Source organism: Hyaena hyaena, unplaced genomic scaffold (assembly GCF_003009895.1).
Source record: "Hyaena hyaena isolate Hyena2069 unplaced genomic scaffold, ASM300989v1 scaffold_1323, whole genome shotgun sequence".
Taxonomy (NCBI): Eukaryota; Metazoa; Chordata; class Mammalia; order Carnivora; family Hyaenidae; genus Hyaena; species Hyaena hyaena.
The window spans coordinates 177,185-201,908 of NW_024081956.1; the positions used below are offsets into that span (position 1 = coordinate 177,185).

General features: G+C 39.3%; 1 non-coding gene across 1 annotated transcript; it reads right to left on the bottom strand.

The window, feature by feature from the left end:
* Positions 1-289: 289 nt before the first annotated feature.
* On the bottom strand, positions 290-482 carry LOC120225103. The gene has a single exon (XR_005526733.1). It is a non-coding gene; the product is annotated as a U2 spliceosomal RNA (small nuclear RNA).
* Positions 483-24,724: the final 24,242 nt, after the last annotated feature.

Sequence of the window (24,724 nt, forward strand, 5' to 3'; positions counted from 1 at the left end):
CGGACCGTCTCTGGCTGACCCTAGTTGTACCCACACAGCCTTTGCTGTGCCTCCTGCAGGCACACAGCCCAGAGGTAGTCTAAGGAATCTTTCTCCAGGAATGACCACAGTCGGTCAACATAACAGAGCCCCCTGTCCCTGACGGGGACAGGTCTACACCGCTGGGAAACCAGGTACAAGCCGCCTGCCCAGACACTCCAAGGAGGAAGCATCCAGCAGACACAGTCTCAGATGAACACCCCCCTCCCCAGCTCTCAAGCTGACTTTAGACACCTGGGTATTTCCCTTGAGGGGGTGCACTGTTCCTGAAGGTAGTGGAATACGAGGTCAATGCATGCAGCGGACAGAGCAAGCTCTCCTATTCCATCTCCCTGCTCTGAAAATGCATTTAATGCATTGCTCATTGATAGAGGACACTTCACGGACTAAACTGACCAGAAAAGATACTACACTTGATCTTAGCCAAAAGACTGAGAAGTGATCTACAGGAACAACTGAAAAGGTGAAAGTTTTCCAAAGCTGTGGGCACAATAAGGCATTGTCTGCAGAGAAAGAATTCCAACTTCTGCCTACATAAAGAGAATTAATGAAAATCAGAGTATGTACTTTAAGGAACATATTAAGAAACTTTGGCAGAGGTGAAGAGTGTTCTCTGTCTCCTTATTACAATGTTATGGCCAGTGTCTCATTTTCTGACAAATTGTAAGAGAACATTTCCCACATACAGTACACTCTGCCCTCTGAGGGTAACTTGTGTTCTCAGGATGCTATAAATCTGATAGTGGAAACAAGACGTTCAGTCCGTGGGAGGTTCAGATCAGAATGTAACCATCTCAGCACAGATATCTTACGTTGTTATCCAGGTGCCAGGCATGAGGCCAGAACAAGCAAGACCGGTGAAGGCCCCACCAGGGAATCCCGACCACCCGGGTCTCCTCTCTTGCATCCTTACCACTGCTGGAAAGTTTCACAGGCCAGCTAATTCACCCCCATCCACCAGCTCCCCTTCCAGCATCACTTCTGCTCAGGAAGCGGGGCAGTTGCAGAGGTGGTTAGCTGGTCCTTGTTGATCTTTAAAATAAGGCCTGTGGTCACTAGTGAGAAAGGAGCCATGTGCATCATCTCCAGCAAGAGAGATGGATCTCCATCCTTCCTGCCTTGAGCTTGCCTTGCTAGCCAGAAACCCCTCAACCTCTGTTGATTGAACAGGACTTTTTGTCTCCCTAAAGCATGGAGCTTAAAGAAATTAGTTGTAATTTCACCAAAGTAATGATACAGAGGTACTGTCAACTAGCGAATCACACAGGCCCTGACACAACAGTAAGACTACCTTTATGCTGCTAGTTCATTTGGGGGCTGGCATACACTCAGGTAACTATGCCCAGAAGTCCAAAGAAATATATAAAATAAATGATTTCTTTTAACCTACCTTCAAACGAACAAGCAAAAATGCCTTCGTTAGATGTCCTCAAACATCATTCAAAACATTTATGTGCTGGGATATAGGAGAGAAACAGGGAGCAGGGCAGAGCCCTGCCATCTGGGGTAACACACTTCAGGGAGATGAAGTTCGCAGACAGCATGCTGTTTAAGGGACAGGAAGGGTCTCCAGATTTTGCTTTAGTTTTTATTCTCTCACCTCGTCCAGAACCATGACAGAGGTACTTCTTGTGCCTTACCTGAAGCAGAACAAAAAAAGGAAAAGAAAAGAGTGGGGATGGGGTAAGTGGTACAACTTTCTCTTCCTTGTGGTAGTTTCTCTTTATTCTAGTTGAGAGAAGAACAATTTGGAAAGACACATGATAATCATGAAATTGCTAACTGAGCAATTAGAGTCATCAGTGAACTCCCACTCCGTTACGATGAACCCAGAACTATGGAAGCCTGGTGCCAAACTGGCCTGAAGGAGAAGCTTGAAGAAGTCTGACCCCCTAAAGGAGTCAGGATGTTTTTAAGGAACCCTCTCATCAAGTTCTAGGAAGAAAGTCAAGCTTAATTAATCTTAATCCATGGTGAGAAATCATTCCTTAGACCTGGTTTTCTTTTAAAAACACACTCCTCGCTTAGGCTCATTTTTAAGCTAGGATGAGCTTCATGATATTAGCATTATTCAGGTTCCACTAAAGTCTGCCACACTATAGACCTTACACTAGCATCCATTTATGTACATATGCAGCAGTCCCATTTTCCTATTCAGGATGCCAGATCTCATTCACACAGCCATATATTTTAGGAATTAAAACCAGTATATAGGCTATATATAGGCTACCGGCTAAAGCCACAATCATAAACATTAAAACTGATGTCAAAGTTCAAATCTAATCACTCACTACCTGAATTTGTTGTTCTGATTGCTGTACTTTGATAAATACAGTCCTGAGACCTCCTTGTGCCAATTTTGTTTATTTCCCTCATGATAACATTCAATTCAACATACAGTGAAAACAAAAAAACAAACAAAACTCTGATGTAACAAGAAGTAGAATGTCTGGAAAAAATACAATATAAAATAGTTAAAATTTCTTTTAACATTTATTTATTTTTAAGAGACAGAGTGAGACAAAGCAAGAGCAGAGGAGGGGCAAAAAGGATGGGGGAAGTGAGACACAGGATCATAAGCAGCTCCAGGTCCTGAGCTGTCAGCACAGATCCCGGCACAGGGCTCGAACTCACAAACTCACAAGATCATGACCTGAGCCGAAGTCAGATCCTTAACTAACTGAGCCACCAGGCACCCTAATATAAAATATTTTAAATAACATAAAGCATCAGGCCAAATTAAAAAAAAATTATCGATGATAACTATGATGAAGACAAAGGTCACCACAAAAGAAAAAGAGGTTCCAATGCAAAAATTTTTCTAATTTTTTTATAATGTTTACTTTTGAGAGAGAGACACAGAGCTCGAGTGGGGTTGGGGCAGACACAGGGAGACACAGAATCCGAAGCAGGCTCAAGGATCCAACCTGTCAACACAGAGCCCGATGTGGTGCTCGAACTCATGAACTCAGGAACTTACAGATCATGACCTGAGCGGAAGTCAGACGCTTAATCCAACTGAGCCACCCAGACGACCCAATGCAAAAAATTTTAATGTCCTTTCCTGGTTAGGTAGGCAAATAATATTTTGTGTAAAAATAGCCTTGTCCAATAACTAATTTTGTGTTTCTTTTCAGAAAAAGATAAATTATCCTTTTAAAAACATTCCACACACATACAAAAACAGCCACTCCTAGATGCATGCAATAGAACTTGGTATTTGTGCCTCAGAAATTACAATCTCATAAAGAGAGTGGTTTAGCTACTAGTAAAACTGGGTTCTTAAAATGGCCAGCTAAGCTACTGCAGTCTAGATGTATTTTTGTCTTCCTCTATCTCTATTGTGAATTATTTAAAGCAGCCTACTCCACAGTTTGAATGTGGCCCACATATTAAATCAAGTTCACCAAAATAACATGCTCAATGCACTAATTTCCATTTAATAGGAATAGTTCTATAAATTTCTAATATCATTGAAAGGAAGTATGAGTATGAAGCAACACAAAAATATTTCTAAAAACACTTTTTATCCCAGGAGAAATTAATCTTTGTACAAAAATATCATGCAAATATTTATTTGCAAAGAATTCTAAGTATGTCTCTAGAAAACCACATTTATAAACAAACTTGTGGGGCTGTTTAAGACTCTCCACCAAATTGGTGGCTCTTTCATGTGTTTTAAATTACTTTTATAGAAATGTATTGTGTATGAAGGACCTACATGATTTTTGACTAGATAGGGCATTTTCATTTTTAAAAAGTAGAGACAACACTGTTATAGTATTACTACAATTTAATTGGACCAATTCTTCCAACAGCTAAGCGATCTTCTACAGAGACAAATTTTCTAGAAAAATAAATCTCCTACAGGGACACATTTTCTAGAAAAATAAATCTCCTACAGGGACACATTTTTTAGAAAAATAAACGGAGCAAACTGGAAAAGAAGAAAGATCATAGAATCTAAAACCTGGATGTTCACCTCTCCCTTTTCTAAATTACTGGGAACATTTTCAGGTCAAACAGGAATTCATGCCCCTCCCCCCCCGCAGAGGTCTTTGGTTTCATGATACTGGCTTGTAAGTCTCTCAATCTGCTCCAAGGCAATTCTAAGCAAAATTTCAAAGTATGACTCCGTGTTTGAGAATACCGATGTCATTTTCCTTGGCTCTACCGCAATCTCTATTTGTGCAATGACTTTGTAAAAATTATAATAGGCACCCATCCAACCAACACATCCATCCACACCCAGCCAATTTATATATAAATATAAACTTGTATTTTTGTACATGTTAGACTTACTCTGCTATATTTTGACAGCATTGTCTTGTGATCTCATACAGATTAATAATTCTACTAAAGAGAGTGAATATTTCTGTAATAGTTACCTGGGGGTAAGTAAAGTCCTTAGATAGAAAAGTGGACCTTGGAAGACAGACCTTAAATTTATTCATTCTTTCACTAAGTGAGTGTTTGTTGAGTGTATGCCGCATGGCTGGTGGTATTCTCCAGCCTGAACAACTGCCCAAACTAGAAACTAATGGGGGTGGAGGGGCAAAATTTTACCTCACTCTCTTAGGATTCTTTTTGGCTGGACCTGAGAATCAAATGGACATAGGATAAATCAACAGGAGAAAGGCATATAAATTTATTTAATACAAGTTTTACAAGATTTGGGGGCCTTCATAAGGAATGGAGATCAAAGAAATGGCAAAACCTATTTGCTTTTTTATATTAGGTTGAACAGAGAAGCAATCCTGGAAAAGTGACTGAACTATAGGGAGAGGCCAAGGGAAGAGAATTATTTTTACAAGGTCTTTGTGTAGAACTCTCTGTCTCAACTTCTCATCCTGGATGGTAAGAATGATACTTTCCTTTTCCTATGGGGAAAACATCTTTCATACAGGAATTTTATGCCCTGCTTTTAAGAAAAATAAGGAGGGTCAGAGTGTTTTTCTTGTATCTGCTGTCACTCACTAGCCTTTAACTCAAAACAGCTGATATGTGGCATATCTTGGATTTGCATGTTCTGAACTCCTCTAAGATCATAAGCCAAACCCACTCAGCATTTCCATTTGGGCATCTAAACAGCATCTTCAATTCACTATGTCTGTCCCTAAGCATGTGCCATTCACTGCTTCCCCTGTCTCAGTGGAAGGCAACTGTTCCCAGTGGCTCCAACCTAAGGACTCATTTCCTCCCTTTTTTCCTTACTCATATTCACTGGAAATCCTATGCATTCTGCCTTCAAAGTATATCCAGTGTCTGGCCCCTGTCTACTCTCTCCCTGCTCTCACCCTGCTGTGATGCACTGGTCACAGGTGGATTACTGAAGCATTGTCCACACCAGCTCTTCAGCTTTCATCTTGCTTCCCCATAGCCTCTTCTTAGCACAACAACCCAAACCATTCTGAGAAAAATGAAGTTCAAACCATGCCACGCCTCTGTGCAAAACCCTCCAGTGATTCTGCATTTCACTCTAGGAAAGCTAAAGTCCTTAGGGCGGCCTCATGGCTCCTGTGACCACTTGTTCCGGGTCCTCCCCTCTGAGGCCACTCCCCTCCAGCCACACTGGCCTCTGCACTCTTCCTCTAATGAGCTGGGCATGCTACCAACTCTAGGTGCTGGTTCTTTCCTCTGCCTGGAAAACCCCTCCCACTCCCGTATGTTCACATAGTTAATTCCCACACCTCCTTCAAATCTTGTCTCAGACTTCACCTTCTCCGTGAGCCTCCCTCATACTACTCGATTTTGTACTGCAGAGCCAGCCCAAACACACAAGCTCCCTGCTGGCGTTTCCAACTTCCCCTAAACTGTTCTATTTTTCTCCACAGCACTTTCTTCCATCTAATAAAACTTATTTATTAGTTTTGTTATTGACTGCTTGCTGCTTGATGACAGTTTTTTGGTTTTTTGTTTGTTTGTTTATTTTTTCTGGTTTTGGTTCTTAGGCTTCCTGATGCATCCCCAGCATCTGCATTACCACAGGGTGGGTGACCAATGAACAACTGTTCAATGAAAGAATATGAGCAGAACAGATGTGATCGCTACCACAAAGAAAGTTACATCCACAGGAGTGATAACTCTTTTCTCTCTAGGCTTTCTTCTTGTGCTCAGGACCTCGATGAACCTAGATGGGACTCAAGGTGCCAGAGGACACTCTCAGGTGAAGGAGGAAGGATGGCCTCTTCCTTCCATAAGCAGATCCACTGGAGCTGCTAGACCGTGACTTGGAGAGAAAGGAGTTATTACTCCTTCCCCCACTTTAGCTTTATTGAAGTATATTTGACAGAACTGTAATATACTTAAAGTATACAACAGCCTGATTTGATATATATATACCTTGCTAAAGTGTCCCTCCACTGAGTTAACATATCCATCACCTCACAAATTGTCCAGGTGTGTGTAAGAACACTTAACTTCTACTCTCTTGGAAAAGTTTAATTGCATAATACAGTATTATCAACTATAGTCACTATTTTACACATTATACCCTCAGATATTATTTAATTTATAATTGAGTGTTCATACCCTTTTAGCAACTTCTCCCTATTCTCCGCCCCAATCAGCTCCTGGCAATCGTCATTCAATCTTCTGTTTCTAGGAGTTTGACTTTCCCCCTGCCCCCAGATTCCACATATAGGAGGACTCTCCAGGGTACAGGGTCAGATCAGAGGGTAACCACCTTACAGTCATTCCTGTGGCAATCTCTTTCTGAGGTCACTCTCGGGAATGGGTCAGATGTTCCTCAGGTTGCTAGTAGGTTTCCCTACAGCCTCCATGATGCATGCTACAGGCAGTGACACCCTTCTCCATCTGCTTTAACTGCATTTCCTATACTGTCTTATATATCCACCCCTAACCTTGTCAAAGCTTCTGCTGTCTCAGGGAAAGTGGTTTCAATGAGCCATTAGGAAGTATAATCAATACTTATCAATCCAGTGGTCCTCTGATGTAGAACTATACAGTGATGTGAACTATCTCAGGCAATCTAGGAGAGATTTACTGGGTCAAGAGGCTCCTCCAGCTCCCCTCAGCCAGCTCTCTTGGATAGCTAGTGACTTTGTCAACTCAACTAGGCCCCTTCTCTATACGGTGCCCTCCTCCGGGAATTCTTATTTGGTGCTTGGTATGACAGGAAATATTAACAGTCTGGAAAATTCTAGGAGAAAGGAAAACTAGTTAATTCAATTGTTTTCTGATGGCAAGAAATGTTATAATTAACTGTTTAAAGTCATAACATCACCATTTAACAAAATATTCATGTTCTAAGAAAATAATGACCTGTGTCTGTGCCCAAATGATGTGCTCATTCGAAGAAATTGTCTCATTTATCTTTACAGCCTCCCCAGAAGGTAGCACAGTGCCTGGCCAAACAGTTGCTCAATAAATGTGAACAATGCAATATTCAGTCAGCCAACAAAATCAAAATATAGAGCCAACATTACCTCTTTTCCCTTCTTACACATCCAACTGTGGATGTGTGTGACAGTAGATCTTTGGTCCCCAAACAAGCAAGCCATTTCCACTCAATTAATTAACAGGGCCCGTGGTACTTACTACAAGGCATCGTTGAGACATTCATTACCCAGGAGCCAAATTTAATAGCTTTTGCGATTTCCGTTTAATGTCCAAATCTGAGCTTCTTTGAAAATTAATTAAGTTATGGCTTACTGTAGAACCGCTCCCAGAGAGCAAACACAAAACCCCCATCCAAATTTATATCATACCAACTTGTTGTTTCATACTTCTCTCAGGTTTTCAACTTACCTCGTCCAATGCTGTCTTGAAAGGTGATCACTTATCTGAACATCAGTTCAAAGTTCTACCAAGGTAAGGCATGTAGAACACTGCTTCCTGTTTCATCTTATTTTCAGAAGTTGTTTCCAGAGACTGAGCCCAAAGTTACAGGTTTTAAAAACATTTCTTGTGTCAGGGACCTCTTCAACAGTTTGGTGAAACCAACAGATTAATTCATAAAATAAAATATATAGAATTACAAAGGAAATCAGTTATTACTACTTTTGACATTCTATGGGCCAATACAGAATTCTATATGCCCTGAAATTTAAATCTGTGAATTAACTATGTCGTAACTATTCATTATTAACCGTGATAGAGTACCATCTCTACATACCTAGATTGACTTGGAATTTGATATAGAATTAGTAACTGAGCAATTTAAAGTCTGTAAAACACCTATGATCATATTTCCATCTAAATAAGTAAGTGTAGCCAACCTGTTGTTAGCCTCTCCTGGCTGACTACACTTGCACTGTACCTGGTTCGCCACATATTGACTCTCCCTATCAATGTGACTTAGACCCTTGAGCTTTTCCAAATTTCTCGCAAATCAAAATAATTTTAATTTGCTGAGAATTTCTTGAGAATTTCTAGGTATAGTTGAAGTAGGATGCTCTGGTACCTATATAAGTGGATTTCTTCCAGCACCTGCAATTTTATTTAATTTGTCCCTTCTGCATAATATCTGGAATATACACCAATGAATAATGAATGGTCTGTCTTCTTGTTCTTATCCTCCTGACCAGGTACAACTGGTGAAAATATCCTTCTTGGTCTGGTTCTCTCAGAGGACAAAGATGCAGGCCTCTGTGACCTGACTTGTTTGGGCCTGGGGGTTACTCCTAGAGATTTCTCATCTCCCGGAAATTTACTGAGGTCCAGAAGGCACTATTTGAGCTGAAGATGACAGCTGAAGAGAAAATGAACTTGATAACTAGTAATAATAGTAATTATTATTAATAACTTACTTATAATAAAAATTGTCATTATCACGGCTATCATTACCCATTTCACCTGTTGAGTAATTATAAATATTTTACTTGCATGACATGTCCTAATTCTGAATGTTATTGAAAGAAATTAGGTGTAGCTCACATATAGGCATTTGTGCACATACATGCTATAGGGTTTATTCAACAAATACTATGTGCCTACTCTGTAACAAATGCCATATAAACTATTACTAACCTGTTAAGGTTGTCTCATTGAGCTGGGAAGCCTGGAAACCCCCTGAATTTAAAATGTTAAAATTATGTTGACGCATTTCAACCCAAACACACTTCTGACACCTTCTAGCTCTAATTCTACTCAAGTGTGAAATTTTTAGCAATGAACAGTAGCTCTTTTCAATTGACTTTCAATATGTTGCAATGACACTTTCACAACTCAATCGCCAAAACTTCACTGTTAGAAAATTGTAAAAGGTATGAAAAATGTCAGCCCAAAGGCTAAATCATTTAGCAATTTAAAAGTGAAAGCAGAAATTCGCTAGAAAAAGTAATCTTTTACCTGGAGCTCTTGTTTTCCTTCTGAAAAGTATGTGTAGTTAATTTTTGTGAAAGGCCTTTTCCATTTTATTTTACAAATAAAAGATGTGCTAATTACGCTTAGAAGTCAAGGCCTCCACTAAAAGAAATATGATGAGCTCTTTCCCAAATTAGCAATTTACTTGGTAGATACCACAGCTTAAAAATGTGACACACAGAAAATAGCCAATATGCATACCTTCCAAGGCTATTTCACAGTATCTTTGAGAACAGAGATAAAGACAAAGTACCACACTTCCCTTCAAATATGTACCTTAACAAGAGAGACCTTTGTGGACTGAAGAGGAGTTATTTCTAATCAAGCCAGAGTCAGGATCTCCCTTTCTGGAAAGACTACTGAACCAAACAGCTATTTGTTGGTTGGAATTACTTTAAATTATTTTAGAAGACGTCAAAAAATAAATTAGATTTTCCTTCTTGCATGTATTTTTCCAGATCCTTTCAAAAACAAAATGTTCATTTGGGGCCATGACAGCTAAAATAGAAATGTCTTTGGCATAAACTCAGCTTTCTAGCCTGCAGGCAAAATATAAAATTGTTGTTAAATTGGAGTGGACCAGAAAACGGATGATAAAACTTGTCCATGAAACTTCTGCTAATAACAAACATTTGTCCCATGACATGTACTGTAAGTAATGACACATGACAGGGGATGGATGTGTCATTGTCCCCAACAGTAGGTTTTGGTGCCTTTTAAGGCCGTAGACCAAGTTCACCTAGTCCTTCAGTTGTGGCTTCCTATGAAACTGTTAGGGTTAAAAAAAATGCCCTTTTTAATCTAGGAAATACTTGGGAAGACAATTCCCTGGTGTTTTGGTCTCAGCTGGTCTTCCTTCAAAGTTTTCGAGATAGCTTAGGCTGTTGTTATTTAATACGACCAAGCACAAGTTTCAGGTTCTATTTAATGCTTCATCAGCATTTACTACCTCCTACAAGCTATGCCATTTATTCATCTGCCAACATTTCTCTTTCACTAGCTAGTTACAGAAGATAAGAAGCAGTCCTGAAAGAAGCAGACAGTTGGTAGGTGAAGGGACCATGTCAGTGGCACAGGCAAGAATCCTTCCTTTTGTCTGGCTTTGCTTTACCATATTTTATTGAATCTAAGACATCACAGATTGTAATATTCACCATTTTATGTACCAATACAAAAAAGAATATATACTTGCAACCAACCTATGATCCAACACCTTAATGGTAGTTCTGCTTGAAGTCTGGGTGGGCCACACAGCCTTCTTTGCCCAGAAATGTCCTTTATCGATTCCATATTGCTTGGCATTTTCTCTGGCCTTCTATTACACTGTTTGGCCTGTACTAGGAATTCTTTTGTATGTCTCTCAGTAACAAAATGTCTTCAGGTCCCCTAAAGCACTTGGTTGTTCTTCTCAAGAAAAGAAGGAATTACAGTCACCTCTCTGACAAAGAACATTTGCTTCACTAGTATCAAATTCACGGCCAGCTGCTGTCCTTGTGCATACACAGCCACTTTTCATGTCAAGGTTAAATAATGGGCTTCTTGTTGGAAACTTTTCAAGTGGCAGTTACACTTGATATGTACCTTTCCAACATCGCACACAAACTCAATCAACATAGCAATAACATAAACAATTATGACAAAGTTTGCAGGCAGCGACCACCAGCCATGACTACTGCCTGGCTGACAGCAATTATGTGATGTGTCTCTATTTCAGAGATGTTAAAATATGTGACAAAGTGTGGTCCTTAAAACATTTAGCAGAACACTGTCTAATCTGTTCACACGCTATAGGGTAGCAAATTCAAAGCCCCACAGAGCCAATTAAATCATTCACAGTACTCCAGTTTTATGTAAAAAGCATGTGCCTTCGATGTCAAATATTTCCTGCCTCACTTTTAATAGAAATGTGGATACAAACGAATACTATACACCATGAGGAGAAAAACCAAGTTCCACACAGGAATGGTAGCAAACTGAGGAATGCATGCCCCATCTAAAGAGAGCATATGCCACACAGCTCAGATCAAATGTTAACTTGTCAATCATCCTGTAAGGACACTTTGAACATAGTATTGTTCAATCTTCTGATTTTTCAAGAGAAGCTGGGCATCTGGGTTTTTATATGAAACCTCTTAAGTTCTGGCAACTAATTCACAAATTTCATGACACTATATATGTATGCCACACAAAGAAAATCTGTGTGCCACATTTGGTCCATAATTCACCAATTTGTGGTACATGCAAGATACACTTAACATAGGTCAGTCATTTATTAACATGGCCATTTGTCCTGTGGGTATTAATCAAAAACTGACCAGCATGAGTGGAAAGGTGATCCTATCATAAGACATCTTTGCCCACGAAGCAGCAGGGCACCTTGGGTACCAGTAGAAATACTGAACTGGAAAGTCTTTTGAGGCAGTCCATTTTGAATGTCGTTCTTAAAACTGTCTATGTGTAACTGAACCAAGTCCCTGGAAGGATTTCAAGGCTTAGAACTAGGAACAAGCAGCTTTTCAGAAAGTAAAGCTTGATTATTGTTGTTGTTTTGTTTTGTTTTTGTTTTTAGCTACAATATTTCTTTAAAAATGAGAATTACTGCCCTGTATTCCAGGCTTGCTTGGTGTTCTCTGAACCACAGCACCTCACTGAACCAGAGGACTCACTGTCCCCAGCCTCCTGGCTCTCTTAGGGCTGTGGGAGGGGGAAGCCCAGATGCAAGGCCCACAGGAACTGAAGTAGAAGGCAAGGCTGACTACTTGGGAGTGCCCTTCCCATTGTCTCTGCTTCCTAGACCTAGAAAAGATAAGTTTTCCCCCCTCAGAGAAAGGAGATGGAAGAATCAGAGCAGAGACTCTAACGATGGCTCTGCCCAATGCACTCAAGGCTAAGAGCCCACCAAGACTCTGAATCCGAATATATCTGCTCCCATAATGGAATTCAAGGCATGGGATCCTTCAGAGAACTTGATTTTCTAGAACTCAGTTTTCTCATCTCTAAAATGAATGTACAGACGGATAAAACAAATGTTTTCCATCTGGGTTCTGAGAAAATTTAGGGACTCGGCCACTGTGCTTAAAGAAGAAGATCTGGTTGTATACAATTTACATTTGGTCTTAAAGGTAAGGCTTCCATTTAATAGGAACACCTGAAAAACAAAAACAAAAAAACATAGTGTTGAAAAACACTGGCTAGGTGACCTAAGTGATATGTAACAAGGCCTCTCCAGGTTGAATTCTTTGATTATAAACTTGCCAACATGTACATACATTTTAATACTGTTCTCACAAAGTAAACTACAGAGACATTTCCAGATTAAATAATAACTCCAGCTTTTACCCAAAATATGAGTCACTAAGAAAATTTCAGTAAGGCTAAGTATGCAAAGGTACAAATGGCTTTGATTTTTCCCTTCAAATGAAGCTTTCTTTTTTCTCAGATTTTGAAGGACATGACAGCAAAGAGTGTAAATCTGGGAAAAGCAGCTCACACTTGGAAAAAGGAGACCTTGCATCTATTTGTCGTCGAACACACATACTCCAAGATCAAGTCTGTACATACAAGTGGAAAGAACTGAGGACATTTTCGAGGTATAAATGCTTCAGACCATTTTCTTCCGGAAAAGCAGGAAACTGAGGTGGTATCATCAACACAATGATTAGATTAAAGAAGTAAGTGAAGATAGATGTTGTATAATGCTCCAAGTTCAATGATACCTTTAATGAATAATATTAAAAGGAGAAGAAAAGACTTCACAATGTTTAGGATTATTGGATTCATAGTAGTATTTCTTTTCAGAACATTAATAATGAGGTTTATATTCTTTTCCTAATGAAAAAACAATAATGAAAAAACGTAATAAGAAACATGCTTTGAGTGTCTCTGCCAAAGGAATATCAGAAGGACTTTGTTATTACATGAATTGGAGGTCCACATAATTTCCATTTTTAAGAGAAAACATTTTATAGGGAATGTTCTTTTGTGGTAGTTCACAGACTAAAAATTGACAGCCCCTTCTGTGGGTTTCAGGGCTTTTCTTTTAATAAATTCCATTCCACAGAGAACAGTGTTATACCAACATGCTTGTGTCTTGCTACCAAAGAAAACTTCATAAGCAAACTGAACCAATTTGTTTTCTGGTGTATATTTATCTCCATTAAGAGCTCAGAGAGTGAAAAAACACAGTAATTATTTGAGAGCTCTCTAAACGCTTTCATGTTTTAAGCCATAGGCTGAATTGGGTCCTGAAAATTCACTGCAGTAAAAGTAACAAAGCCTGCTATTACCTGAGGAAAAGCCCGAGAACATTTTGTCCTCTGGCTAGTGACTAACTTTGACTGGGGTGGCAAGACAGTATTCCCATCTTGTTCCCAGGGTGTCCCCAGGGACGAGGGCGTGTTTGCTCTCAACTAAACTTTAAAATACTGTGTGTGTGTGCAAGTGTGTGTGTGCGCGCACACGCACACATGTGTATACTATTCCCAAACTGGCATATTCCCAAAATGGCAAAAGAAGGTGGGATATTTTATCTTTTTTCCTTTCCAGAAGGACCTGGATAATTCAAAAGACTTGCCTAAAGGAATGCGTTGAAAATAACACATTCTACCTCCGTATTTCTACAGCTGGAAATCTAGAAATCATTCCAAACTCCTTTTCTTAGTTCCAGTCTGTAGCCGCCTAAGTCACCAAAAAGTTCCCAACTGACCAATGTAAAACTTCTAATTATTCTCTCTCACAGCTCTTTTGATACAGTCCCATGCAATTAGATGTATTTACAATTGTGCAGTGATATTCCTAAAAATGTGTTTTTCTTCTTGATTAAAAGAAGAGCCTTTCCTAAAACTTCTCCCTTTTTCCTGCATAGGATGCGAGTGTGAGAGTCAGAGTCACAGCAGCCACACTGCAAATGTGAGGTAATAGCCAAGAGAAATGCAGAAATCTTGGATATAACATTGTTCAGGGGCTGAAATAGAACCAGAAACCACCTACCTTTAGTATTCTTGCTATTTATTTAAATCAATGCGGTTGAATTTTTCTGCAGGTAATAGCATCCTTAGCTCTTAATAACCCATTTATGGCCAAACTCAGTTATCATGATCTATTCCTTCATTTGTGTTTTTCTTTGATTCTCTCTCTATTGTGTTCTTAGCCCCATACGTAAAAATATGTTCATTTTACGGACATATATATTGTGTATTCAGTGTTTACTAATGTATAAGATCAGAATATATGTTTGATGATATACCTTATAAAAAAAGAGGATGGGGGGGCGCCTGGGTGGCTTAGTCGGTGGCTTAGTCGGTTAAGCGTCCGACTTTCGCTTAGGTCATGATCCCGCGGTTCGTGGGTTCGAGCCCCGCGTCGGGCTCTGTGCTGACTGCCAGCTCGGAGCCTGGAGCCTGTTTCAGTCTGTGACTCCCTCTCTCTCTGACCCTCCCCTGCTCACGCTGTCTCTCTCTCTCTCTCTCCTAGAAATAAATAAAAATATTTTTTAAAAAAAGAGGATGGGGCGGAGAATAGGCTGATTTTATGTTTAAATACATTTGGAAAACAATGGATACTCTGTTCTCCTTCTAGAGCTTTGCAATACACACAAAACTACTGCAACCTTTGGTAAAAAGGACAAATATAAAAGAGACATTGGAATATCATTGAGATGCTTCCCAATCTTATTGGCCACTGAATTGATTTTCAGGCACTCCCTTTACCTGCTAACTGTCCACCTCTATGAATTAGGGTTCTGAAGACCCATCTGTAGGAAACACTGTACTATTTGTATCTGTAATTATGTTAATAACGACTGTTTTATGTTTTCTTCTCTGCAAATGACCTATATGTTCTGACAAATTTGAGAGAAACCTCAGGAAATTTAAATCAATAGATATGTCAACACATACCAAACAAAGGCAGGTGGTAATGAAATTCTTGATTACTTCTGACTAACTACAATTTTTCCCCATCTTCTCTGCCTAGAAGATGCTTCCCGGATACTGGCACCAATGGTAGCCTGCATGTGCATTTCAAGATGGAGAAACTTCTTTCAGACTCAGTGTTTGAGACACAATCTCTTGATTAGTCATTGCACTGATCTCTCTAAGGACAACTGCTGGGATTCTGTCTGTGATAATGAACAATTCTTGCTAATCTGTGATTTATTTGGTTTGTCACGTGTTCTTAAGATCCTTCTTTACCTTTAATGCCAAACTTGCATTCCCTTTGGGGATAGTTTGTTCTCTCATTAGAAGCACTTGATATACCTCCGAGGAACCGTCTGTTGTAATCACCACCCCCGGTATCCTTTCCCAAATTACTCTGTGCCATAAGCCCAGCTGTAGCTATCAGGGTGTGGGTTTTTTCCCCTTTGCTCTCTTCACATTGTCTCAACTTTGAGCCAGAATAATTTAAGTGCTAAAGTCTTGTCGGGTTTTGCAACCATGAGCCTTATGAAGTCTAGGCATTTTGCCAGCAATCTAAACTTTGTTGAACTATGTTAAAAGGTTAAACATTTCACAGAGTTTGGTTTCCCCCACCCCCACTGCCCTTCCAGACTCTGCCTTTTTCTGAAATGTCTGTTTTATCAAGAAATGGAATAACTAATAATGTGCTGGATAGAACATTTTCAACCATCACACTGTAACCATAGTAGTGCTAAAACCCCCAACCAAACAAACGTTAATCACGCTCCTCTCTTTAATCAAAAAGAGCTGAGGACATAGACCCAACTTAGTCTCTTTTAAGATGAATGCTAGAAAGCTTTCCATAAAATATAATTTTAAAAGTGAAGCGGTTACTAATTGCTTGCAAAAATTTCTATCTTAACAAAAAAGCTTTCCTGAAATGAATGTCAATGAATAAAAATAAATCGCAACCTCCCCGGCCTGCAGGGAAATATAAATACTGGCTCCTGGGCCCCTGGTTTTGAAAGCCTCCTCGTACTTACTTCCTGGAACACTGGATGCCTGTTGACTCCTGGGCAGGATGTTTCTGAGGTTTTCATGTCCACTGTCAACATGGATACTGAAGAGAAAGGAAGTAAATTTCTAGAAACCATGAATGACCAGCCCAGCTCCCCACACCCCACGTGAAAGTTAAGTGCTCTTGGCATCGCTGCTAAAATGCTCCCCCAGTTCACTTAATCTCTCTATCCACACTGCCACTGCCCTCTCCCAGCTACCGCCCTCTGGCCTGGACTCTCACAGGGGTCTCCTAATTGGCCTCCCTTCTTCCTCTTGCCTCCATTCTCCCCACAGCAGCGAGGCCATTGGTCTCTAGAGACTTCGAATAAAAATATATTTTTTATCTGGCTTGATAGGACCTTTGTAAAACCTCTCCTAATCTTAAACTACCTCCTCCTTTCCCACCATATTCCTAACACTCAGGGACCTTCTTTCTTTTCTGCAGACACACCAAATGTACACTTGCCTTGGGGCCAGTGTGGGACATGCCCTCCCCCATCTCACTATGGCTGGCTCCTCCTCGTCATTAGCTCTCACCTTACATGTCTGCCTAGGACAGCCTTCTCCAACCACACAACCTAGAAACCCCTTCTATCAGACCCCCTTTCTAAACATGCTGCATGGCATGCTCCCAATCAGGTATTTTCTCTATCTGTTGCTTAATTATCTGTCTTCTGATTCCCTCCAGTTGTCATGAGCAAGAATTTACTAGTTTACTGCTGGATCTCCAGAACCTCTGATAGTGTTATGACATAGTAAGAAGAACATCCATAGGTATTGAATGAATACGTGAGCAGAACAAGAACAGAAAACTGAGTGTTCACCTCAGCTCCTGTGGCCCAGCCATGGGAGCTTGTAACAAGACTAGGTATAGATAGCAGGTACATTCAGGTAAGCGTGTATCAGGGGCTGGGCATCCTGATAGATGTTTTAAGGTATGTCATGAGCCTTTATGAACTTAACCAGAGAAAGTACAGTTACTGACATAAACAGAGACAGCTATGTCTGTCTTTACTTGTGGGGCAAGTAAAGACCCTTCTCCAGAAGGGTGTTTGTGTCTTTGACATATTCAGTGTAGTTTTAGCTACCACTTTCCAAGGCAATCTCCTAAGAAGGTATTTCCTTAAGTAGAGAATAAATAATTTTTACTTAATGTATTAAAGTAAATTACTGAGAGTTTTCTGCTAGATACTCATGACTTTATATGGAATTTACGAATACTGTTCAGTAAAGTAACATCGTGTCCTCACTCCTCAACAGCCAACTCAGATGACTCATATACATAGGTTGAAAACTATATCTGCAATCAAATATCAGAGCCAAAATTGGTCACTGGGAAAGTGCTTAACAAATCTCTGGCTTCTAAATCAGGTTTCATGTGGAGCCAGGATTAACAAGGGAAAGCATGACCAGAATGGAATGTGAGGTTTGAGCACAGTGGAGAAGATGGCTCCGAGGCTGTGACCTGCTTTTGGTTGGCAGCTCTGGGAGCTAGGCTTGTTTCCGTCTTATGCAATTTTGCTCCCAAGACCAGTCGATGGGATATGAAGAAAACTGGGAAAGGAGCCTGAGTGAGCAAACACACCAAAATACGTTTTGTGGAGATAAAAGGTAAAGATCATGGTAAGGTCACTTCTGGGAAAATGCAGATAATATCAAATTTATTGATAAAGGAAAAATCAACAAGCTGACTGGCCCCAATTTCACAAATAATAGAGTCCACAGAATTTTCCGAAGGAAATTAAAACAGGATACCGAAGAGATTATCTGCACTGCCATGTTTACTGTAGTATTATTCACAATGGCCACAATATGGAAACAACTTTAAGTGTCTGTCAGTGCACAAATGGACAAAGAAGATGTGGTATACAGACACAATGGAATATTATTCAATCTCATCATTTGTGAAAACATGGATGGACCTTAAGGACACTGTGCTAAGTGAAATACATCAAACACAGAGGAACAAATACTTCATGATGTCACTTATATGTAGACTCTAAAAAAATGAAACTCATAAAAGCTGAGAGTCCAGTGGTGGTCACCAGCGTTGGAGGGGTTGGAGGAATAAGAGAGATGCTATTTAAGGGCACAGATTTGCAACTAGTACACAAATAAATTCTGAGGATGTAATGTAAATGGGGAATACAGATGGCAATATTGTATTATAATCATTGAACCTGCTAAGAGGTCTTAAGTCTTCCCACCACAAAAAAGAAATGATAATTAGGGGACAGGAGAGAGGTACCTATTAATGCTGTGATGGCAATCTTAGTGTGTGTGTGTGTGTGTGTGTGTGTGTGTGTGTGTGTGTGTGAAATCAACATGCTATATACCTTAAACTTACACAATGTTACGTGTCAAATACATTTCAATAAAAACATTTAAAAATTATAATAACAGAAAAAAAAAGAAAATAAAAGGTTTTTAATAGGAAGGAAGGAAAATTTCTTTCACAGTTCATTTGGCTACTCTAAGGGAAATAATATATAGTTTTGAATGGCAAAACTATGTGCTATATTTTAATTATTTTTATGCTTGAAAGGAGCTGTTCATATTGAGAAACTTCTTCAGTGCCTTAATCAGGATTTTACTATGCCTTTTGCAGATTATTTCCCTAAAATGCTAGAAATGATAAGGACAAAGCAGCAGCAACCAAATTTCAAGTAACAGGAAAACTGGACAGCTTAGAAACAGGCAACAAAAGACAAAATTCCCTCTGACAAAGTGAAACACTTCCATTTTCTGGAAGTCTAACTAAAGATGGAGAAGACAAGCTATGTTTCTTCTGTACATTTCTTATTTAATATTGTTCTAATTTATGCCTTTATATCAAAAATGGCAGCTTAACAGGTGGCCCGCAAGTAATATTTAAGGTTCCCAATGTGAATTAGCATCAGAATTACAAACTTTCTGTACTCTACTCAATAAATTCTGTTCTTAGTTGTAAATACTGGTTTTGCAGATAATTTTTTTTAAATTGCTAACCAATGTTGTTTCAGTTTTGGAATGCTTCAAATCTAGGTTCTACTATGTAATCAAAATAAAAGTCATTCTTTAAAAAAAAAATTATAATAACAGAGCTTACAGGAGACACCATTTTCTGAAATTCATGCTTCCACATAGGCAAAGTAGAACCTGAATCTGATAATATTAGTAACCCCCGGAGTTGCCCATAAAAATGCCATATTACCATTGACCATACAATAGAAATGTACAAAACTACAAGGTGATAATAATGATAAGCATCTAGATCTTTCTGAAATCTCATGAGAGAAAGTATAGGATAAGGAAAAGGATTACAATTCCTTATAAAGAATAACAAAAAATTATAGGCCTGGCTCAAAGAGGCTATTACTCTCTTTCATTTGTTGGTTTGACAAATACTTGTCAAAACTTACAAAGTACTTGGACATCAAGATAAATAAGTTACACATCTTGAAAATCGATCTCAGGAAAGTGTGGACCATAAGTAGACGGTGAAGGGACAGTGCAGCAGTGGTGTCATGTCAAGGGAGGGAACCATGTCAAGGGAGGGACTGTCTGGTACGACAGGAGAAACATGAGCATACTAAGAACCTAAGTCCTTTTTGAAAAATAAGTAAATACTTCTTTTCCTTCACACTTATCATTCTCTCACAACTCAATGAGTGCTGTTAAAGTAGAACTTACTTTGTCCCTTTTCTGAAAAGGTGTTTTAATTTCTAAAGACAAGGAAAAAAAACTTCCAAGTAGGGCTTTGAAATAATAGCTAAGCAATGCCCTCTTTCAATTCTCCATCGTCATCATCCCCACACCACTCTCCCCCTCAAATGAGATGGTTTCCCTTATTACCAGTATTACTATATTAAATAGGTAGCCCCTGCCCACCAATTTGGGTGCATTTTAGCTGCGTTTGAATCAGCTTCCTGAACACACGTTAGATTTTTTTTAACTTTATTTTTTTTATTTCTTTGACAGCATATACAATCCTTTTGTCACATGGATCCATGCATTCATCCACTGATTGTTTCATTTTTTGTTTCCTGAGTACATCCACTTGTGCAAGCTACTGAACTAAGCAATAGGTAGAGAAAGACAAGCAAGACACAACTGAGCCTGCCCTCAGGCATCGATGTCCTAATGAGTGCAAGTAAACAGGGAGTCTGAAGAGCATGCTAAGGGCTATGACAGGCGAGAAGTACTGGGAACCACGAGGGCACATTATTGGACAAAATCTTGGGGCGTCAGGAAGGTTTTTCAAGGGAAACAACATCAAAACTGAAACACAGAGGATGAGAAGAATTTATCCAAGAACAGAGAGAAGAATATTCTTTTTTTAAAGTTTGTTTATTTTTGAAAGAGAGAGCACATTTGTGCACAAGCAGAGGAGAGGCAGAGAGAGAGGGAGACACGGAACGTGAAGCAGGCTCCAAGCTCTGAGCTGTCAGCACAGACCCTGACATGGGGCTTGAACTCACAAAGTGTGAGATCATGACCAGAGCCAAAGTAGGGTGCTTAACCAACTGAGCTGTGCAGGAACCCCAGAGAGAAGAATGTTCTAATTAGGACTTAGACATATTTTCAAAACCCAGAGATGAGAGATACATTCCAGAAATTACAAGTGTGTGACTTGTGGGGAGTTGGGTGTGGAGGTGTGATGGAGGGAGAAGATGGAGCTGGTGCTCAGGTTTCCAAAGATATAAGCAAGAGAGGTTGTAAAGGCCCTTATAAGCCCTAGTAAATATTTTAAATTTTATCCTGAGAGAAATGAGAGCCTTAGATGGTTTTAAACAGGGGAACATGAAAATAGATTTGTTTTAGAACACTGACTACAGATTACAAAGTAAATCATAGGAAAATTATAGTAACCCACATATAAGTTGAAGGTGATCAAAGCAGCAGTGTCACAGGCTATGGGAGGGACTCCATGGCAGAAAGGAAGTAAACTGAACATGCTAAATATTGATATTAAATCTATAGAAGACTGAAGATACAGAAAGGAGGAGACCATCAGTAAAGCAGTCCTTGAGGACATAAGGAATGCAGTACAAAGCACAGGCTGAGGAAGCAAGCTTGAGGGTAAGACACATCTGTCACTGGAACAGGAGGAAAGAGAAATGGATACACGGACAATGATGTAGATCAAGTTTTAAATTTGCCAACAGGAACTGAGAAAATTCTTTTCTTGCTTCTGTTTTCTCTAAGATATGCTGGCAAGATTCATTGCCACAAGTTATAGAAGAGGTAGGGTAAAGAGTTTGAGAAGAGTGGGGAATCTGAAATAGCCACATTGGAAAATGGCAAAGAGAGACAAATGAACGCACAAAGAAGTGTCTCCAGGTAATGTTAAATGTTTGATTCAGATCAAAACCATCCATTTCTGGAGCACCTGGCTCAGTTCATTGAGCATTCAACTCTTGATTTGGGTTTAGGTCATCATCTCACAGTTCATGGAATTGAGGCCTGCATTAGGCTCCATGCTCTCTGCCTGTCTTATTCTCTCTCAAAATAAATAAATAAAACTTTAAAAAAAAAAAAAAAAAAAAAGAAACCATATATTTCTAGTAGCATGAATGTGGACAAAACTGTGAATACTATAGCAGAGCTCAATAGCCCAGGTATATGTGTCTAGTGAGTAGACAGTAGAAAGGGTTTAGCTTTAAGGTTCTGCTGGGTGGATATGGAAGAAGAATAAAAGAGTACACAAGTGAGGATACTAACACAACATGACCCGGAGGAATAAAGCATGGAGGCAAATCTGCAAAGGAATGCAATTAGGATGGGGAAGACCAATGGATATAACACATAGGGAAAGAAACTAAATGTCTCTGTGAAGTAAAAGGTCAAGTGTGGAAGGAGTCATTATGTATGAGAGATGTGATGTACAAGAGGAAGCTAAAGCAGAAGAGTGGCATTTGTTAATTTAAATATTCAGAGGTGGGAAAGAAGTTCCAGGGGATGACAAGATCTAGTGGTAAACTTGAGAATGAACAGCTAAAGAGGCATGGAGGGGAAGTCACTGGAGTTGAGGCTGCTGAGGAACTGAGAGGCAAGGTGTTGTGCATCACCTACATAGACATGCAAGAGTGGTATGACTCAGGTGGAAAGAAAAACTAGTAGAGGCTGCTAATGTCTTGAGTAAACAAGGGCATAATTACATTGGCAGGTAAATCAATAAAAAGGGATTAAGGGTGATACAGTTAGAAGATCTGAGCCCCAAAGGGGGCACTGGTGTGTTTTTCTATTTAAATTTTAGTTAGTTAACACACAGTACAATATTGGTTTCAGAAGCAGCATTCAGTGGTTCATCACTTACATACAACACCCAGTGCTAATCACAAATTCTCTCCTTTAATACCATCCCCCATCTAGCCTATGCCCCACCTACCTCCGTCCATCAACCCTATTTGTTCTCTATAGTTAAGAGTCTCTTCTGTTTGTTTCCCTCTCTTCTCTGCCCCCTTCCCATATGTTCATCTGTTTTCTTTCTTAAATTCCACACATAAGTGAAATCATTTGGTATTTGTCTATCTGATTTACTTCTTTTGCTTAGCATAATACATTCTAGCTCTATCTACATCATTGCAAATGTCAAAATTTCATTCTTTGTGATACCTGAATAATATTCCATTGTGTACACACACACACATACATACACATACATTTATACACACCACATCTTCTGTATCCATTCATCAGTCAATGGACATGTGGGCTCTCGTGCTATTGGGCTCTCTCTTTGGCTATTGGTGATAATGTTGCTATAAACATTGGAGTGTATCTTTATCTGTACTTTTGTATTCTTTGGGTAAATACTTAATGATGCAATTACTGGATGGTAGGGTAGTTCTAGGTTTAGTTTTTTGAGGAACCTCCATACTGTTCTCCAGAGAGGCTTCACCGGTTTGCATTCCCACCAACAGTGCAAGATGGTTCCTCCTTCTCCTCATCCTCGCCAATACCTGTTTCTTGTGCTGTTGATTTTAGCCATTCTGACAGACGTGAGGTGGTATCTCATCGTGGTTTTGATTTGAATTTCCCTGATGATGAGTGATGTTGAGCATCTTTTCATATGTCTGTTAGCCATCTATCTGTATGTCTTCTTTGGAAGTTTCTACTCATGTCTTCTGCCTATTTCTTAAGTGGGTTGGTTTTTTGGATGTTGAATTTGAAAAGTTCTTGATAGGTTTTGGATACTAACTCTTTATCAGGTATGTCATTTGCAAATATATTCTCTCATTCCATAGGCTGCCTTTTAGTTTTGTTGATTGTTTCCTTCACTCTGCAGGAGCTTTTTACCTGGATAAAGTCCCAAAGGTTCATGGTTGCTTTTGTTTCCCCTGCCTTTGGCAACATATCTGGTAAGAAGTTGATCCAGCTGAGGTCAAAGAGGTTGCTGCCTATGTTCTCCTCTAGGATCTTGATGATTTCCTGTCTCACAGTTAGGCCTTTTCTCTATTTGAACTTATTTTGTATACGGTATAAGAGAGTGGTTCAGTTCCATTCTTCTGCATGTTGCCATCCAGTTTTCCCAACACCATTTGTTGAAGAGATTGTCTTTTCCCATTGGATATTCTTTCCTGCTTTATTGAAGATAAGCTTAACATATAGATGTGGGTCCATTTCTGTATTTTCTATTCTGTTGCATTGATCTATGTGTCTGGTTTTTGTGTTTGTTTGTTTTTGTTTTCCAGTACCATATTTTCTTGATGACTACAGCTTTTTAGTATAGCTTGAAAATCCAGACCGTGATGCCTCTAGTTTTATTTTTTTCAGGACTGCTTTGACTCTATAGGGTCTTTTGTGGTTCCATACAAATTTTAGGATTGTTGTTGTTCTAGCTCTGCAAAAAATGCGAGTGGTATTTTGATAGAGATTGCATTAAATGTGTAGACTGCTTTGGGTAGTATAGGCATTTTAATAATGTTTGTTCTTTAAATCCATGAGCATGGAATGCTTTTCCATTTCTTTGTGTTCGCCTCCATTTCTTTCTTAAGTCTTCTATAGTTTTCAGAGTACAGATCTTTTACCTCTTTGCTTAGGTTCATTCCTAGGATCTTAGTGTTTTTGATGCACTTGCGTATGGGATCAATTCCTTGATTTCTTTTTCTGCTGCTTCATTATTGGTGGATAGAAATGCAACAGATTTTTGCAAGTGGATTTTTATATCCTACAATACTGCTGAATTAATGTATTAGTTCTAGCAAATTTTTGGTGCAGTCCTTAGGGTTTTCTATATAGAGTATCATGTCATGTGCAAATAGTGAAAGTCTGAATTCTTCCTTGCTGATTTGTGTGCCCTTTTTTTCTTTTTGTTATCTTATTGGTGCAGCTAAGACTTTCAGCACTAGGCTAAATAGTAATGGTGGCAGAGGACACTCTTGTCTTGTTCTTGGCCCTAGGTGTCTTAGTTTTTCATA